Consider the following 12,752-nt stretch of genomic DNA (forward strand, 5'->3'; position numbering starts at 1 on the left):
GTCCTTTGTTTCTTTTTTGTTTTAATTTTCTCATTTTTTTTTTAGAGAGGGAGAGTGTGAATGGGGGAGGGACAGGGGGAGTGAGAGAGATAATCCTTTTTTTTTTTAATCTCTATTTATTTTTGAGGGGGGGGGGAGGAGGAGGGGCCTAGAGAGAATCCCAAGCAGGCTCTGCACTGTGAGTGCAGATCCCTATGCAGAGCTTGAACTCAGAAACTGAAATCATGACCTGAGCCGAAATCTAGAGTCGGACGCTTAATGACACGGGCACGCTGGTTCTCTTTTTTGAAGAACTGGTTCCTAGGTTTATCAGTTGACTATTTTTCTGTTAGCTATTTCATTATTTCTAGGTTGTATGTATTATTTTTTAGGTCTGATTTACATTAGGCTCATTTTGTTATATATTTTTAAACATACGAATTTAATGTTCAGTTAACTTATTTTTTTAATTTATGTTAATGATACTATTAAGGGCATTAACTCACCTCTGAAAAGAGCTTTGGTATGATCCAATATGATTTCATGTGCAGTGTTTTTATTTTCATTTTAATTGTTTTCTAAATAGTGGGTAATTCTATGCAAGAAGTTAACGATTTTATCAATTTTATTAAGCACGCTGATTTTATTTTCATTAAAAGAAATGGACACTTTTGGGGCGCCTGGGTGGCTCAGTTGGTTGAGCTTCTGATTTCAGCTCAGGTCATGACCTCGCAGTTCATGAGTTCAAGCCCTGAGTTGGACTCTGTGCTGACACCTCAGAGCCTGGAGCCTGCTTTGCATTCTGTGTCTCCCTCTCTCTCTACCCCTTCCCCATTCATGCTCTGTGTCTCTCTCTAACAAAAATAAACAGTAAAAAAAATTTTTTTTAAATGGACAATTTCGTCCCTTCCCCTCCCAATCTGCAGACCTTCCCCCCCCCCCCAACCTCTTGACAGTCTGTGGGCAGTCCAAGGCAGACCTGATGTTTATTCCTTATTAAGCAGCCTGCTTTCTCCATAGCCCTATTGCAACTTAAAAGTCATAGAGTCATGGTCCATGTGGCTCTGCGAAAATAACATTTGTTATTATTAGTTAGTCCAGAGGACTAATGTTATTTTCGCAGAGCCACATGGACCATGACTCTATGACTTTTAAGTTGCAATAGGGCTAAGTAGCTTGGCCTTTGCCACCTTGATTAAAGAATGTATTCCTTCACTCCATGGGGCAGTAAATGAGTCTTTGCCATAAAAGGTAGACAAAACCACAGTCTTCTGCCTGTGCTTCTCTCTGGTTCTTCCTGTGTCCCCAACACCTCAATGGCCTTCTCACTCCAGGAAGCAATGTGCCATTTGCCAATGCCTTTCGTCATTCTGCCATTTGCATTCATGGGGGCTATGATCTCCAAATGGGCTGTGGAAGATGTACAATGGTAGATGTGGACTGGGGACAAGAGGTTGTCACTGGCTGACTCAGAATGTATTTCTCTCACAAATTAGAGTGTTTCTGTGGGGCTCTTTTGTCCAATAATGTTTCATGTGTGTGAGATACAGGAATGCGGGTGTGAGAGTTTTCCTGTCTGCTTCACATCATGTCCTCGTATGTTTTCTCTTTCAAAGGGGACATGTGGCAGCTTCAGAAGGTCTCTCAATCCCACCCATCACTCATGGAACTCTTCCTATTACTTTCAGATGAAGGAAAATTATAGATGAGTTCTCTCAGGGTCTCTGCTTTGGCAACTTTCTACCTCCCCACATGTTTCATGGACATTTCGATGGAAAGTTGAGGGAGAATAAATTAGAACAATTAACTAGTTGGCACCACAATCCTCAAGTCATAAAGAGTCTATGAATGTCTCTATTTAACTTGATAGACCCTTGAGCTAACTTTACAGTCATTTCACCCTCACTGATAACTCACATCACATGTTCAGAGGCTCTGAATGCTAGGCTTAACAGTGATTCTTCCAAAACTTCCTCCTCAGAAATGCTGGACTGCTGGGAATCTACCCTTACTGGCTTCTTCTCAAACAACTGGCTCATCTATTAAAACGTTTGGCCTATGGGGCGCCTGGGTGGCTCAGTTGGTTAAGTGTCTGACTTCAGCTCAGGTCATGATTTCATGGTTGGTGAATTTGAGCCCTGCATCGGGCTTTTTGCTGGATCTTCCGTCCACACACCCCCCCCCCCCCCGCCTCTCCCCTACTGGTTCTCTCTCTCTCAAAATAAATAAACTTAAAAATAAAATACAATAAAATGTTGGGCCTGATACAAATAACTTGTAGCTACACAATAAAAATATTTTTAAAAAATCTATCACTAAGAAAAGCACCAAGTCCTGCCTTGTCAGATCTGCACACCAGTATAACAATCATTGCTTCCTTTTCGTCTCCATTGGGAACTTTTAACATAATCATTCCCAAATTTACATTTGACATAGAAATTTGATGAAAGTGAGATAAGTAAGATTTGAACTTTGTATTTCACGGGGGTAAAAACAAAAACAAAAACAAAACAAAAACAACAGACAAAAAGCCAGTGCAGCCTGCCTCGTGGTTTAAGTATCTGGAATTCTAAGCAATCTAATTCTTGGTTTGACCAGTACAGTAATAATTTGAGGTGAATGGACAGAGGTGAATTCTCATTTGTGGGATTAAGGTATAGCCCCAAGTTGTTGACTCCAGCTGTCTTTTCATGTATTTCGCAGTCCCTTACACTAAGTCTGCCTGCCCCCTATCCTTCCTCCCACTGCTTTGTCCAATGTGGCCTTTAATATTTCACATCAATTTAATTTTTAAATTTAATTTTTAATTTAGTGTTCTAAGTATAGTAGCCAGATGATTGCTCTTGGTAAAACCTGCACCTGATTGTGAGAACCTTCTAGTGGCCCATCTCATACAAGTGAAAGCTGACTTACCGTGGCTTCCGAGGCCCTCCACATCTGGTCCCTCTCACTTTGTGTTTTCATTCGATATCAGTTTCCCTGTCACTCCCTCTACCCCAGTCAGGCAGGCAGTCCTCACTGCCACTTTCTGCTTACGGTGGGGGGCAGACATTTGCATTACAGCCTTTGCACCTACTTTGCCCTTCTATCGAAATGCTTTTTTTCTCAGGGATTAACCAGTTTTGTTTTTCATCAGTTTCCAGTCTTCACTTGTGTTACCTTTTCAGTACGGTCTTTCCTGGCATCCTATCTAGAATTGCAATTGTCTTCCCTCAATACCATCCCCCTCCCTGGAATGTAGACACCAGAAAGAACGGGATTTTATTTTAATGGTTATTTATTTTTAAGAGGGAGGGGCTGGGGAAAGGGGCAGAGAGAGAGGGAGACAGAATCCCAAGCTATCAGCTCAGAGCCCGATGTGGAATCTCAAACTCACAAACTGTGAGATCATGGCTTGAGCCAAAACCAAGAGTCCGATGCTTAACCAGCTGAGCCACCCAGTTGCCCCAGAAAGGGATTTTTGTTTCTTTTCACTATTCTTCATCCCCTCTCCAGTGCCTAGAATAAATAAATAATGCGTGGTACACATATCTGTTGAACAGTACATACCTGTTGAATATTGAGAGAAGCTAGTAAATAATAGATAACCACACTGAAAACAATCCATAATTTAGTTTGTATTTCCATTTCTCATTTTGATCTATGTGGTTTCCCACAGTATTTATAGATATATATAAATATACCACTTTAACCAACTCTTTTCTTATTTTAAAAAGCATATCTATGGATGAATGATTTTTCCTAAATTCTGAAAGTCAAAAGCCAGACTATGTCATTTTTAGGGCCATCAGAAGTTGCCTCAGAAAATACATGACTCTCTCTTCTTCAACAAAGCTCTTATTCAATCAGCATGGCCTTTTTGAGTAGTATCAAAGGAAGTCTCAGATTTCCCAGGCCTTTGAGATGCTGTGTCTATCACTCAAGGATCAATATGAAATCACTACAAATTAGTGTCATTACTACTAAAATACATGATATTGACATTCCCCCCCTAAATTTCACAAAAGATTGGCAAGATATCTAAATTTCCGACCGTAAAACTCTAGTGTGAAGACACAAAAACGTGGAGAGAAAGAAGGAATAGCAACCTCAAGGTGAGGGATGGAGCTGTCAATTAATTTGAGTCAGTGAAATAATTGGCCCTTCTGGTATGCCTGTCAACCATTGGAATACTATGGGAATTTAGGAAGGAGGGAGATGACACGGGTCAGAGTTCTTTAAATGTTTTCCAGGAAAAGGCAGACATTCCAGAAGGCATTACAAAATCAGTACAACTTGCAGAGAGGAGAAACAGAAAGTATATCTTAAGAAGGGAGCTGACAAATACTCCCAAAAGCATGCCTAGGCATGGTCTACTTAGGCAACCAGGAGGATGTTGGTTGGGCTGAAGTAAAAAGTTGATATTAGGGAGCATATTGAAATAATTTTGGGAAAGGGGATTTGGGATTGCTTCAGGTGCAATGCTGGGGGCTTTAAATTAGGCAGACTCAGTATTGCGTAATGTATAGAGTTGTAGAATCGCTGTTGTGCACCTGAAACTAATATAACATTGTATGTCAGCTATACTTTCATAATACATTTTTTTTCAAAAAGCATCATCATCCTCAGAAAGAAATAAGTAAAATATATAAATAAAATAGGCAGTAGACTCATTGAGGCTTGAATTCATAGATTAGAGAGAGCTCTATAGAAACTCGACAAAGGAGTGCCATGGTTTCATTTCCAGGGAACGGAAAGAAAAATCTTGACCCTCATGGTAACATCTGGACTTGAAAAGGAGAATAAAGTGGAGAATCAAATTAGAAGATAATGTTTAACATGATATGCTGGATGTGAGGTCATCAGACCTTAATTAAAGGTAAAAGAAATTTCTAGAAATTCTGAAATTACATAAATGTAAGAGACTATTAAAAAGCAAAGGAGTTCAATTGAAATTAGGAGTTTTGTAAGTTTGAATTCAACTCTTTACTTTAGTGTAACAAAGTGTATTAGACCTGACTTCATTTGTTCATACATGAGGATTTGTTGCATGTAAAATCTGAAAGCCTTTTTTATTCAGAAGCTATTTTAAAATGTACTCAGTAAATTTGCTTTTATATGTTTTTAATTGTTTTACAAATGGACACGCATGCTGCTAAACTCATTTCTCCAAAACCAATTTATGGGAAACAGACATACATTGAGGAGAGTAAACCATCCGCATTATTAGTAACACAAGGAAAGTTATTTTGTTTTCTGGTTGTAGTGTTCTCTACCATATCGAACAGATAGAGAAAGCAATAGATTTCATAATGAATCTAGGGGGAAAAGGAAAGGGAAACAAAGAATTAGCTAGGATAAAGCTTAGGGCATGTGCAACCTTGTCTAAGTGAGTCCTATCTGCTGAATAGTTGCTAGTATCTTCTGATGCTTCATTTGTACCAACTTTGCAATCTTCTGAAAAGTCAGAGTTCATTCAGATGCTACTTCTCTTTCATATGTTAGCTTATTTTTAAATATTATGTGACTATTTGTAGGTGAAGATCAAGTCCTCTCATCTGTTGTAAGAAATAACCCTACATGGGGAGGAAGCAAAAATGCCCTGTGCTGGCCATTTTGAAGGCTGCTCAAGAGCGGGAGGTGTGGTTGGAGCATCGCAGTGGCTCATTCGGTTAAGCGTCAGACCTCGGCTGGGGTCATGACTTCACCAATCATGATTTTGAGCCCTCCAGCGGGCTCTGTGCTGACATTGTGGAAGCCTGCTTGGGATTCTCTCTCTCTCTCCTTCTTTCTCTGTCCCTTCCTGACTTGTGCTCTCTCTCAAAATAAATTTAAAAACTTACCAAAAAAAGAGTGGGAGGTGTGGATCCTGGGTAGATCCTGGGTGAGAATTCCCCATTTACCTCCCTACTCTGTGATTCAGTCTCTCGAAGCCACAGTTTCCTCAACTGTTCAGTAAGAATAATAATACACCATGAGAATTTCATAATGTTGTGAGAATGTAATTGAAATAATCCACTTAAAGCCTCATCCGGTGTGTGACACATTTTTTAGCTCTTATAGTTACATGCTCAGGAGAATCTCAGACCAATTTATATTGCACCCCTGGAGAGGCTCTCCATTTTGAACATAGAAATAACTTTTCCTATGCAGTTGTTAAGTGGACTTCTTACTCTGCATCTGTTTTTTTTTTGAAAAAAAAATTAAACATGTTATCTTTCTTTGCATTTCTGCTTTTGAGTCTATTTAATAATATGAGAGAGCTCACAGAGAATTTCTTACCAATTCTTAATATAATCTTGTTTCGGTGTTGTCCTCACTCATAAATTAAGATATACCAAAACAACCAAACACATAGAAAAATGGGCGATTGGTTTTATTAAGGCTGTTAGTAAAGAATGTCTCCTACAGGGGCCTGTCCTGTGTTCAGACGACAGATGCACTTATATTTGTTTTCACTTTGTATTATATTTTTCTTGTTTCATAAAAGAGGCAGCTATTACAAGAGTAAATTTCGTCCATTTCTGATCCCTTTTTTCTTCTCCGTAGACCTGTTGGGGAAAAAGCCCTTTTAAGATCCCGGAGAAGATTCCATTGCTGCAGAATGAAGTGTGGCTGCCTGTCCACTGCTCAGTGACTAATTCTATTCCACCGTCAGTAAACAGACAGATATTTTTTTCTGTCCTCCGTCTTCTGTTGGTGGACTGATATTCCCTGTAGTGTATTTTCCATATCCTATTTTGTTCTTTTATTAAAAAATGAGTTAAGGATCCATTCTTACGGAATTGTGTAATTCCGTTCCTCTCTGACATTGTCTGGCCATAAATCTGGCATTTACAGCGGTGCTGCGTTTATTCTCCCTTCCACCCACACCACCAGCCATTCGTGTCCAAATGCCCGCAGAGACCCACTCCCAATGCTCTTTGGGGAATCCCGCTTCCTTGCCTCGGTGTTGAAATGTTCCCTGACAGCCTCCACAAAGACAAGCCCCAGGGGGTGGGGGCGCCTGCAAGAGGTTGTTTTGTCCTGATCTTCAGGTATCATCTTGTCTACAAATGTCATTACTGCAATCCTTGTCTGCTGGTACACAGCTGCTGGCAACGTGTGGTTTTTTGAGGGACAATTGAGCAACCCTTTGTGACGAGGCTGATGATCCAGAAGCCACAGCTGAAGGTCTCCCTGTCTGTCTGGAGCAATGACTGTTGGGATGAGCTCCTTGCACTTCTTCACCCTGATCATTTTTAGCCACGGAGAATGTTTAAAAAGACAACATCTGTAAGATCTTCTGACACACAAGGATGTGTTTGAACATCGTAGTAGCATTTGGAAATGCCTGTTTCTTTTGACAGAATTTGCAAATCACATCCCCCCCCCACCCAGAATAACTTGCAATGTGGAAATGCTTCCATATGCTACAAGTTGTTCTCATCATTTTGCTGAAGGGGAACCAGAAAGAAGAGAGCCATCACTGAGTTGGTGACTCGTACAAAGCGCCAGCTACAGCAGGTGCAAGCTTCCCGTGCACCTCCAGTTGGGTCTGACACCAGCCATGTTGGACTCAGAGGTCACACTCCCTGCTGAGGCCTGGCATGTAGCCTCTCTCTTTAAAAGGTCACCTTAGCACAAATTGATTAGTAATTCTGGGAGTTATTACTATATCAAATGCTGCTCAGTTCATTTATCAGTGAGAAAAAAAGTCAGCGCTTCTGTGCATCACAGTCAGAAAGCTCCAGGTTCCAATGGCCTTGTTTTGTGAAAAACTGGCAGAGAAAAACTCCTTGTTCATATGCTTGTACCAGAGTCCATTTTACTAATCATCACGATAAGAAAGCAGCCACTTTCTAGGTGCAGAGTCAACAAGGGCCTCAGTTACATGGAAGTTTTGTGTCCCCTTCCTTTCGCTTCTGAGAATGGTCTTGATCCATTAGGGTAAAGATGGAGGAAAGAGTTGTACCATGCATCTAAAAGTTCATTATGAGGCATGATTTACAAGAGTATGTCAAAGCATGGACGTAGGGTTGAAGTATGATAAGGAGGCGATTCTTACATCAGTGTTCAGGGCTCCAAAACACTGATGTTCATTGGTTCACTTACCATCTCGACAAAGATTTGAGCGTCCACTATGTGCTGGGCCGGAGATACCAGATGACTACACTGTCCCAGAAATTGAAGAGCTTATATTCCAAAGGAAAAAATTAGAAAAGCAACTAATGACAAGTCATATTACAAACAGTACCTACCCTACAGGACAGAGGACAGGGCGGCTAATTCTGCCTGAGGAAGCAAGCAAGGTTCATGGAGAGAATCACATCTGAGCTGAATTGAAAGGAGAGAAGGCACTTCTCCAGGAGTGACATCGAGGTTGAATATTCTGCTCAGAGGGAAGAGCACAGGCAAAGATGTGCCAGTTGTGATGCTTTCAGGGAGCAGAGAAAGGCCCTGAGTCACTACAGCAGAAAGCCGTAGGAGAGCTACTATAAGGGCCATTCATTGAAAAGGATCAGTAGAGATCATTAGTCAGAAAAGCAAGATCACTGGGATTTTTATTGTAGGAAAGTGAGTACAGAGGCAACATGAAGAATGAAACAGTAGAGCAGGGCAATAAGTAGCTGATCGGTTAGGAGCTGATGTAAATCTACATTAAGTCTCCTATAGGTCAGTTTATCCCAGCTATACGTGGCATCATTTGTTTTTAAAGAATGATAAAAAGCTTCTGCACAGCAAAGGAAACAACCAACAAAACTAAAAGGCAACCAACGGAATGGGAAAAGATATTTGCAAATGACATATCGGACAAAGGGCTAGTATCCAAAATCTATAAAGAGCTCACCAAACTCCACACCCGAAAAACAAATAACCCAGTGAAGAAACGGGCAGAAAACATGAATAGACACTTCTCTAAAGAAGACATCCAGATGGCCAACAGGCACATGAAAAGATGCTCAACGTCCCTCCTCATCAGGGAAATACAAATCAAAACCACACTCAGATATCACCTCACGCCAGTCAGAGTGGCCAAAATGAACAAATCAGGAGACTATAGATGCTGGAGAGGATGTGGAGAAACGGGAACCCTCTTGCACTGTTGGTGGGAATGCAAATTGGTGCAGCCACTCTGGAAAACAGTGTGGAGGTTCCTCAGAAAATTAAAAATAGACCTACCCTATGACCCAACAATAGCACTGCTAGGAATTTACCCAAGGGATACAGGAGTACTGATGCATAAGGGCACTTGTACCCCAATGTTTATAGCAGCACTCTCAACAATAGCCAAATTATGGAAAGAGCCTAAATGTCCATCAACTGATGAATGGATAAAGAAATTGTGGTTTATATACACAATGGAGTACTATGTGGCAATGAGAAAGAACGAAATATGGCCCTTTGTAGCAACATGGATGGAACTGGAGAGTGTGATGCTAAGTGAAATAAGCCATACAGATAAAGACAGATACCATATGTTTTCACTCTTATGTAGATCCTGAGAAACTTAACAGAAACCCATGGGGGAGGGGAAGGAAAAAAAAAAGAGGTTAGAGTGGGAGAGAGCCAAAGCATAAGAGACTCTTAAAAACTGAGAACAAACTGAGGGTTGATGGGGGGTGGGAGGGAGGGGAGGGTGGGTGATGGGTATTGAGGAGGGCACCTTTAGGGATGAGCACTGGGTGTTGTATGGAAACCAATTTGACAATAAATTTCATATATTGAAAAATAAATAAATAAATAAATAAATAAATAAATAAATAAATAGTAAAGAAAAAAAAATAAAGAATATGGTGACACTGGCACAGAGTATAAATTCTTTATTATGAATCATCACATTGAAAGTGAGATGACCCAAATATTCTTCTTTTAAAGGTAAGAATCCACTTCCTTCACTCAATTCTCTTCCATTGCAATAAAACACAAATTGAGAAACTGTATTTTATTTATTTATTTATTGTAATGTTTATTGTTGAGAGAGAGAGAGAGAGCAAGGGCGAATGGGGTAGACACAGAGAGAAAGGGAGACACAGAGTCTGAAGCAGGCTCTAGGCTCTGAGCGGTCAGCACAGAGCCCCATGCAGGGCTCGAACTCAAGCGCCTTTGTGAGATCATGACCTGAGCTGAAGTTGGACACTCATCTGACTGAGCCACCCAGGCAGTCCAAGCAACTATATTTTAAATAGGTTTTTGTAGGTCTTGGAAAATAAGGACCATTGCTACTAATTTTCTTTTCTTTTCTTTTCTTTTCTTTTCTTTTCTTTTCTTTTCTTTTCTTTTCTTTTCAAGAATTTTTTTTTTTAATGTTTATTTATTATTGAGAGACAGAGACAGAGCATGAGCATGGGAGGCACAGAGAGAGAGGAGGAGACACAGAATCCGAAGCAGGATCCAGGCTCTGAGCTGTCAGCACAGAGCCCGACACGGGGCTTGAACTCACAAACCGTGAGATCATGACCTGAGCCAAAGTCCGACGCTTAACTGACTGAGCCACACAGGCGCCCCTCAAGAAATTTTTAATACCAGAACCAGTAGTTGGGGATTTAGAAGTCCCAGCTCAACCGCAAAAGCTGGAGATGTGATTTTTGAATCTGACACTTCACTCTGGAGGCTCAATTCAACAGGCAAGTCAGTAAACGTCTTTGTGTCTCTTGGACAGTTGAATGGGTTTTCTTTCAGGTGTAGGCCTATCATTTGTTCCTTTCCAGAACCTCACCTCTTTCCTGCATGTGTTGTCCTTTTTGATTTGGTGAGACAGAGCGTGAATTCAAGAAATTCTTGGGGCGCCTGGGTGGCGCAGTCGGTTAAGCGTCCGACTTCAGCCAGGTCACGATCTCGCGGTCCGTGAGTTCGAGCCCCGCATCAGGCTCTGGGCTGATGGCTCAGAGCCTGGAGCCTGTTTCCGATTCTGTGTCTCCCTCTCTCTCTGCTCCTCCCCCGTTCATGCTCTGTCTCTCTCTGTCCCAAAAATAAATAAACGTTGAAAAAGAAATTCTTAAAGGGAAGGAGAAATAAAAGGAGCAACTGGTCTTTTTTATTAACGGAATCTCAGGAATCGCTTCCAAAATGATGCGTTTTGAAACAAATAAAATAAGGTCCATTATCACAGCGCACTTTTGAATTTGAACAATGAATTGCTTGACTGTTACCCTAACTTATGCTAAAAGCAAAACCAAACCAGAGAAAAACCTTGGCTATAACTTCTGAAACCCAGGTGAACTTGATGGGGAAATGAAAAGCACTTCGACCCTGAGAAGGCATTTTCTGCTTGTGTTTGAGCCAATCCCAGCATTTGTGATGCGATTAAATTCTCTGAAACTTGGTGCACCATTGAGCGGGGCCCTTCCCCATTGTCGCCGGCCTGGGTGTGCCCACGTGAGAAGTGCAACATGAGGCATCAGAATGATGAGAGATACAGACTTCAAGGGAAGGAGAAAGAGCTAAATGGTGCTCTTTGTTTTCAAAGCACATGGTACCAAGATAAGCCATTTCATAAGCTCCATCCTGTGGGCAGAGGAGGGCGATTCCCTGCTCCATCCCCAGTCTGCCATTGAAGGCTGGCAGGTGGATGGGCAGTGTGGAGCCACGCCCTCGGGCTCTCCGTAATGCCTCCTGACAATGAACTCTTTGATGGGGGCTATGTTCTCATGACAAATCTAGTTCAGACGCTGAAAATGATAGCAATTTAATTCCGCGATGCCACGTGAAGCCCAATTCAAATGGGTCTCCCTGTGAAAGACAACGTCATATGAGTGGCAGAGGATCCGCGGGAGCGTAACTCCTTTTCCTCTTCTGCTCTTTGTCCTTTCCACTGGTGTCCCAGAAAGAACCCTCAGGAAGCAAAGCAAGATAGAAGGAAAAGTGCGTGCTACCATGGATGGAACAAAAAGAAAATGAACAAGCATATGGCACCTGGAAAAGAGCACGCCAGCTCAGTCCGCAGTTTGCGGACTCCCAAAGTTAGCATAATGAGAACGCTTCAGGCTGAGTTCTCAGCAGATGTGACAGGATTCCGGATTCAGCCACACGATTCTCATTAAAGGTCCTGGGAATCCTGCTGTGGAAACCTCAGCCCTGTGCTGAGAATTCTCTCCATTGTCTTATATCCCCCGAAGTCATAAACGGTTGTTATGTAAATGTCGTGTTGCTTAATTCCCAATGTACCTTTATTCTCTCTAATCTTCTGTTAGACATGGATGTGCCCATCCAGCTTGTCCAGATCTAGCTCACAAGGAAAACACACAACCAGAGCTGAGGGAGATCGGAAGGTTAATATCCATTTACCTCCTCTGTGCTTAGGGAGTTAGGAAAACAGGTTGTGCAGTAAGTGCCCCATGCGTGCTGCTGAGTCAGGGGTGGCTGACCCTAGTTTCCTAACACAGGCTGGTGTGGCTTGCAGCCTTTCTAATAAAATCATCACTGAAATGGGCAGAGAGAGAGAGAAATAAAAACCAGTTCACAAAACTCTTAGTACAATGCCCCAAAGAAATGACTATGCCATTGCTAAATAAAGACACAACGGGAACACAAAGGAGGAGCTGTGTCCGCCTCAAGCTATCCTATTCTGAGTTGCTATTTTCCAGCAGAGACCCAGGCACTGACCACTCTGTCCAGATCCTAGCCCGGCCAAGTGTCTCGGCATGCAGCACATTCTTCCCCTGACTTCCCCATGTGCGAAAGGGGATTGCTGCACGGAGGCAAAGACGCACAAGCTGGAAGTGTCAGCTGAGACTACCTGGGAACTCAGATACCTGTTGATGGAGAAAAAGGAGCCCTCCAGGCAGAGTTTGCCACTTTTCTCTAGAGGGTTT

This window comes from Puma concolor, chromosome A2 (genome assembly GCF_028749965.1).
Source record: "Puma concolor isolate L17-30 chromosome A2, mPumCon1.1.hap2, whole genome shotgun sequence".
Classification (NCBI taxonomy): domain Eukaryota; kingdom Metazoa; phylum Chordata; class Mammalia; order Carnivora; family Felidae; genus Puma; species Puma concolor.